This window comes from Rhipicephalus sanguineus, chromosome 8 (genome assembly GCF_013339695.2).
Source record: "Rhipicephalus sanguineus isolate Rsan-2018 chromosome 8, BIME_Rsan_1.4, whole genome shotgun sequence".
Lineage (NCBI taxonomy): Eukaryota > Metazoa > Arthropoda > Arachnida > Ixodida > Ixodidae > Rhipicephalus > Rhipicephalus sanguineus.
In genome coordinates this window covers 79968124-79975790 of record NC_051183.1, presented here as the reverse complement: position 1 = coordinate 79975790, position 7667 = coordinate 79968124, and the positions used below count along the sequence as shown (strand labels likewise).

The 7667-nt window shown below is 44.4% G+C and overlaps 1 long non-coding RNA gene across 1 annotated transcript; it reads left to right on the top strand.

The window, feature by feature from the left end:
• Positions 1 to 4287: 4287 nt before the first annotated feature.
• LOC119402161 (uncharacterized) lies at positions 4288 to 4684 on the top strand. The gene is made up of 3 exons (XR_005185646.2): positions 4288 to 4340; positions 4413 to 4479; positions 4648 to 4684. It is a non-coding gene; the product is annotated as an uncharacterized LOC119402161 (long non-coding RNA).
• Positions 4685 to 7667: the final 2983 nt, after the last annotated feature.

Genomic DNA, 7667 nt, shown 5'->3' with positions numbered 1-7667 from the left:
AAGGCATAAATGAACTTTATTTAGGTAGGCGATTATTTATTTTGCTTTTTCATGCAAGTAATGTCACCCGCTTGCATTAAACCGAGCTCACATAATACATTTATGTCATTTCTGAACTAAAACGGCCATTAAAAACCATTCTGTATAACTTAAAAGAAGCATCGTGTGTATACAGACAACATGAAGCATGAAAATTTTTGCGTGCTGCCCGAGCAGCGCTGCACCCAAACAGCCTGTGGATAGAGAGACGCAATGTTTTTTTGTTCTAGCAGCTAGTCCTTTATTATGTAATTTGCGCAATGGAATGAGTAAACGTTCTCATCTTTCGCTGACGGATAAGTCAGGCAAACGGAAATACCATATATGCTATGTGAAAAAAACTCATCAAAAGGCGTGGCCGCAATGTAAGATTTTAGTACCAATACACGAATAATATATAAACAAGAAATATTCTTTCAAGATTGTTAGAACGAACACACAACAGTGGCAATCCACTGAAGACTCGTGCTGTGGAAAATAAAACGCAGAAGGTGGAAAAGTGCGGGAAAGAGCCAAGAGGAACCGCGCGCTGCTCTACAGTGTAGCTAGGGAGCGTGGAGTGAAAAACACACTTAAAAAAAGAAGCAAAATAACATGCGCTACTGCGGCCCGCGCCCCGGAAGCTCCCGGTGGGGAGAGGGAAACTTCTTTTTTTCCGCTGTTCTCCGGTTTTCTTTCTCAGCGTTTTCTAGCCCCGCAAGGGCAGAATGGTGGAGCCGCCTCCTCTTTCGAAGAAGCCGCACATCTGCAGGCACGCAAAGCCGCCAAGAAAATGGGACACATGTCCGAAACAGCACCACTAAAGACTTGCGTTTGCCAAAATTTACGCGTGTACGTCTAGGTAGTAACAAGTTTGAATTAAGTTAGCGCGAATTGATCTTTTTCTGTAATGTGCAATGTAGTTACACCTTTATCTCTTACAGATAATAAGCTCATATTCCTCGGTATGCCTATTTGAAAAGTTTCTGTTACCCCATCACTTTGTCAGAGGTCGCCTTGCATATGTTCGTGACATTCATCATTTTAGCACAGCATTTCAAATAAAAATGTGAACCCCTGTTTTTTAATAAAAGACAAAGCAGGTACACCGTAACCTAAAGAAGTTAAAATAATCCCAACGATGCACTGCCTCAAGATACGCAATAATGCCAGTCAGAAATCGCACGGTGATCATTTTATACGTCTTGAAAATACTAAACAAAAAGATAAGCAAGCGAATATGATGCATGGAAATGCATGAGAAACATTCCGCGGATTTGTCTGACCTTCTGACTCATACGTATAAAAGAATCGCATAATGGAGCATTTGCGGCGGGTAACGCGCAACGCGCACTGCTGTTCTGTTGGAATGTTAATAAAATGTTTGATAGTTCCGTTATTTCACATAATGATAATTATCAATGGGAGCAACACGTGCTTAAAACTGGACGCTGTAGCTTTATATTTCTATGATTCTATGGACGCTGTAGCTTTATATTTCAAGACGCGTTAGACAAATGCATAGCTAGTGCGTCGCGGTAATCTGCCGTCGTCGGTGCCTCGCATGCAAAACGAAAAACAAGTAATAAAATTACATTGCTAATAGTAGACGCTTCACGTGCCGTTGACGATATGTGTGGCTGACTGTAGAGGCTGCGCAACGTAAGCGTACCGTACGTTTCTACACATATGAGAACTTAATTATCAAGTCCCTTGCTGACGCACCACATGGGACCAGGTGCACTGCTCGACACCGTTAGATTGATTTATATATTTGTCCAGCCTTACATCGGCTTCATAGAGTGATGAGGATTTGTCAGCAGAGCTCATCAATCTAACGCCGTTGTTATCGAAAGCAGAGCAAAATAACGCGACGTGGTGAAAAGTATTCGTCTCTGATCGAGTGACAAGTTGAACACTGGTCAATTTTACTTTGAAGTTCAACATTTAGGTTTCGAGCTAACAAGCGCGAGCGCGTTTGGGCAGTATGTTGAAGAATAAGTCATGTAGTGTAGCTACAAACGCGATGACGGCCTTTGGTCAAACAAGGAAAACAGCAATGACCGTCAACCACAGACGTAAGGGAAACTTCCGGCTAAGGGATAACATCGAGTTTTGCTCTGAACTGACTGAAGTTAAGCTATTAATCGGATGCTGACTAGACATGCGATGGCCATAATGATGAGCGCATGCATTGACATCAATATGGAAGTTGGAGTTCTTCGGCGTTGTGAAGAATTATTCGATCGGAGAATATCGTTAAAATATTTTTATAACCTTGAGAAATCGCAAGATTTGAACACTCTGGAGATCAATGTATTTGCCACCAGGAAGTACATAACGGATAAGAAAGTGCAATCACGCGAATTTATGTTTAATGTGGCTTTACAATGGTCCATTGTGCCGCGGTATAGAGTTGACTGAAATATTTCGCAAATGGCACGTTGATTGTAACCGACCATATACATTACACCATCTATTAATAATAAACTTTATTGAAAATGAATTAAATCATTTTTTCTCCCATCGGAAAGGTTTTGGCTGCTTTATAGCGAGACCAAAAAAATATTAATTTCGTCACACGAATTGTGCGAAATAGAGTTCTCGCGGACTGCACAACTTTAACAGAAAATTTCAGATACGTGTTTCAGGGACGCGAAAGCTCTAACTGATTACATGAAAAGCTGAACTGCGAAGTGATCTTAAAATCTGGCGTTCTTGTAGCTTATTACACGTCCATTTGTCTAAGAATGACGTCGCATTTGCAGTTCTGCTCCAATCAATAACCCCAGCACTAAAGTTATATGTTTGCTGTGCCTCAGTTTTCCCGAATCCAGCCGAATATTTCTGATGTGCACATTAAGTATGTGAATAAGAAAAGGTACAATTGCGGAGTTGGTTAGAATGCGGAATTTAAATGTCGAAATTTTTCACCTGTTTCGCAAGAAACTTCAGAACCTTTAGCGATCGGGCCGCCGAGAATCCTCCGCCGCATTGTCATGAGCACCTTTCAAGCCTTATGATGACCTGTTATGATGAAGCACTTATATGCTCAATGTACAGTGGTACGACATCAGTGCTTTTCAAGTGTACCGAGCGTTTACGGTTTCTGCTCGAAGCTCAAGAAAATGTCCGCCTTTGCATGCATTAGACGCAAAGCATTTGGTTGAGCAACATCAATAAATGGGAATAAATGCGAGTACCGAGCAGAAATTTAATTGTAATCCTGATACTATAGCGCGCTAGGCTCTATTAAAATATCGATGATTTTGAACTGTCCACCGAACTGTCCACCGCTTTAGCACGGTCGTGAATATAAATAATATCTGATCGAGCCGCATGACAGAGGAAGGACATCAGATATAATGAAAACATTTGGAATATAGAATCCAATATCGCCATACTTGATTCGGTCTTCGGGAATAGCCCATATGCGTTAATACGAATATTTCAAAATATCATCTATGTCCAAATAAACACAAAATTAGCGTAAAAGTCGCTTGCAGAGCCAGAATTTGATAGTCCGCACACTCTGAAGAGTTTTAATATTTGTACTTGATGCTCAGTTTATGGTTTTCATGTTAATTTGTTTTAATGTTAGGGTGCCAACGATATTTTGTGTTAACAACGAAAACGGTTCAATTCAAATTCGATTCGCTTCTTGGACGCATTAGCGCTGCCCTAGAGAATTTAGCGCGCCTTTTTTTTTTTTCTCACCAGACACACGTGCGTTCCCCCGAAAAAAAAAAAGTGGTCAGATGGGGTCTTGCGGTCTTACTTTGAAGAGAGAGCGCACGCAGCATGCATCACATCCCTCTCCTAGAAAGAATGAAAAGTCCTGAAAGGAGGAACGGAATGTGCCGAGGGCGGCGGGGCGTGCAAGCGGAGCGCCGAACCTCGGACTTCTCGCGGTTTTTTTTTTTTGGCCTTTTTTTTTCTTTGTCACCGCGCTGGGGAGGGAAGCGAGCTCCGTGGCGTGCGGGAGTTCCCTTCCCGCGAAATCGTAGCTCTTTCGAGCGAGGAAGTGCTGAAACACTACGCAGAGGCGGGCATTGGGCAAGCACTCAGAAGCATTTCGTTTGCCTTGATCCTGGAGGCGCGCGGCCGTCTCCCGCTGCCGAGGATTTGACGCGAACTCGTAAGTGACATTCTATTTCCTCGGTGTATCGTATGGTGACTTTTGTCTAGCGACAAAATCAAATTTTATTTGCGCAATTGATGCGTCAATGTGGTCGTCTCTTCTAGCGGGCAGATCAGAAATGTTCAGGCGAACGGTGGTTATATTTGTCCGTGGACCCAAGACATCGTTGACGGGCAAATATGTAAGATTTTCTTGTTTTTTATTTGTGGCATCTTATTGTAAGACCGTAACCTATTTTGCCGTTTTCTCTAAGGAACACTGCAACAAGGACTGGTGTGGATAGCGTGCTGCGCTGGTCTCGTCAACTGAAAAGAATTCTGGTAAGACGCATGCTTGGTTACAAAAGTTTCACGCAATCGCTTTTCACGTTGAATTTGGTCGCAAGTGTGCTGTAAATGCCGACTACACAATATGTGACTGGCCCGCGGCCGCTTTGAAGGTAAGGTTGTGTTCTCATTAATTTATTTATTGTACCATTTGTTTTGCAGTGACATTACGAGCCAACAAGGAAAACCTCAATCCATCCTGTCTCCACATATTGTCAAGTTTGTGCACTGTGGAGCTTGAAGCACTTCTCAGAATTTCAGCACACTCGCATTTATTGTAAGTGCAGTGTTTTTCTTATTTGTGCAGTGACAAAATAATTTTGTTTAGTTGTGTGAATAGAGTTTCTAGACGCGACATGACTGTGCAACTGGTCAAGTAAATAGTCTACCTTTCTCAGAGTATTATTCATTGTTCTTTCTTTCAGTCTTTTCCGACAGAAGAACAATGCAAGTCTCACATCTTGATGAGGGTGGCGATTTACCCTCTCACATCTCGACGGTAAAACGTCGCATCTGCGTACGTGTTCAGGGCCAAGAGCACGAGAACTGGCCGAAAGAAGGGAGCCGATCCAACAAGAATGCCGTCCGTTTTATATATATGTCAGCGCTATCATGCAGCGATCACATGGACTGTACGGTTGCGTTGCACAAGGGCTGATGCAAACGCTCCGTGCGAACAATGTTGCATGTAAAATTAGTACATCTATACAATTGCAAAATAAACATATAAAGAGAGAAAACTTATATTCACGTCTTTCTGTTATTGTGTGTTACGTATTAACACGTTAGTGCAGACCGTTAGAGGCGTTTAATTCCGTCTTACATGTGCACTCTGCCCGTAATTAATTCAGATAGAGTTAAACGCCTCTATAAACTGCCCGTTCACATTAAATACGACACGCATCAACACACCAGAAAAACAATTGATGCGTTTTCTTAGAACACGCACAAAATATAAGAAAAAAAAAAGCAGAGCAATACTAGCGAGGAACGTCCGCAACCGACCCACGGCCGTCGGTAAATCGACGCTTATGTGATGTCAGGCCTTGGTCAACCCGCGAGCGGCATGCACTCGGCATCGTCGGCCACGGTGGACGGGCCTACATCGGGTGCCGACGCAGGCCCACATGAGGCCAATGTCAATCCCCAAGACCGGCCCTACATTGGTTGCCAAGGTTGGGCCAACGACAGTGCAGTTGGCCAGCGACATCAGGCCGACATTTTGCCAAGGATAAAATGTTGCTTGGGAGACTGGTTACATACTACGCTACGAGGGACGAACGGGTGCCGCTATAAGGAGCTTCGCCCCTAAAAATTCTGAAGTACCCGGCCGCGGATTCGAAGTAGTAACCCCTCGCTCCCCAGCGCGCTGCGTTAGACAACTCAACCAACGCGATGTTTTTTTTTCTTTCATGGTATTTATTACAAATGTGTGTAATTAGCATACATAGCGAACAAAATACTCAAGGCGGCCTCTACCAGCGTATGTGTCGGCGAAACAACGGCGAGCTATTTATATACACCACGTACCGCTGGTGGTAAGCAAGTCTCGGAGGAGCGTGAGCGTGTTTCTATCACGCAACGCTCCTAATTTTCTTTCAATTTCAAAACAGCCCTTGAGACGCGCACGACAAATTGGCCCTTTTTTGTACCAACTCGTGATGTGGAAGGAAAAAAAAATTACAGCATATCCACGGGTGAATGATGAAGAGCTTGGGCGAAGCTCCTGAAGCAATCATGGTTACACCATGAAATGTTCAGTGGTTTCGCCCAGCAGAAATCAAAGCGATACCGCTTTATTTTTCCTTTTTTCTTATTTGTTTATTTATTTATTATTTATTTTATTTTTTCCATCTCTTTCTATCTCTATGGGACAGCGCCATCTATTGAATGATTCGGGAGACGCGACGGCGGGGACACGCCGCATGGAGCGACGACCGACCAGGTGGTGCTATAAGGAGCTCCGCTCCTAAAAAAGAAAGAACACCGGGCACACCAAGGTACACTTAGAGTTACTGTATATGCTACCTTTAGGTAGCAGAGTTGCGCATAGGTCCGCCATCTTGCCCGCCGTGGCATCCACGCTAAGCAGGAAAGCCGCCTCTCTGGAATGTAGGAGCCGACGCGGCTGCTGTTGTTGCTGCTGTCCTCTCGGCCCAGCGGCTCCGTGCACCTTCTCGTTCGTTCATAACGCGCCGCTGGCGCAATGACTTTCGATTCGAAAAAAAAAAAAGAATGGAAAGCTCAAAGAAACAATAATTTGAGATGGAACAGGTGGAGATGGGACACTATCGTAATATTTTTGTTTTAAATGGCAATTAGAGAAAGTGCGACGGTCACGATTCTGGACCAATTAAATTCAGCCTAATTATTCGTTTCACGTAGTTTTTGATGCAGCACTTCAAAAGATTAAGTGAATAGCTCGAGAAAACAAGTGCTAAAATTATCACTGTGTTTTACAAATAGCGCAAGCTAACGAGAATTTCGCGTACGTCTAGGTAGATGTGGCATATAATAAACACTCGGTCATGCTTCCAACTTTTATGCCGCACAGTGGTCGGAATGAATCATGCTGTTTTGATAGACCTGTAAGGTTCATATTCACACACATCGCCTCGTTCACACAGTCACTCGCGCATATTTTTACCGTTTTGTCCCGTTTTGTCCTGTTCGACTTTTAGTCAACCTTTGACCAGTGAGAGAGAAGCGATATATATCCTGTTCGTTATCGCCGGCTTCTGACGTCTCCTGCGCGGCAGCCACTTGAGACGGCGACGGACGACGGAGACAGACTTGCCACATGAAATCGAGAAGAAGGCCTTTCCGTGCTCTTGTCGGTTCGTGCAGTGGGGAGCGCAGCATCCTGTCATTGTCGCAACTTCGCAACACTGAGTCAGGGCGCTGCGCCGCGCAGACGTTCGCAAAAACGGACAGCAGAAGACACCACCACAACAACGACAAACAATCCGAACTCAGCTGGACCGTCTTGCGCTTCGCCGGACGGCTTGATTTGGCTTGATACAACGGTGGTGGCGCGGCGATCGCCAGCACCCGCGCGGCCGTGAAGTTGGCTTTCCCTAAAACGGATGCTTTTTGCGCACGTGAGCGCGCTGGGCGAATGGTGGCGCGAGCGGCGAGTTCTATCAGAGGCGCAACTCTGCTACCTAAAGGTAGCATATACA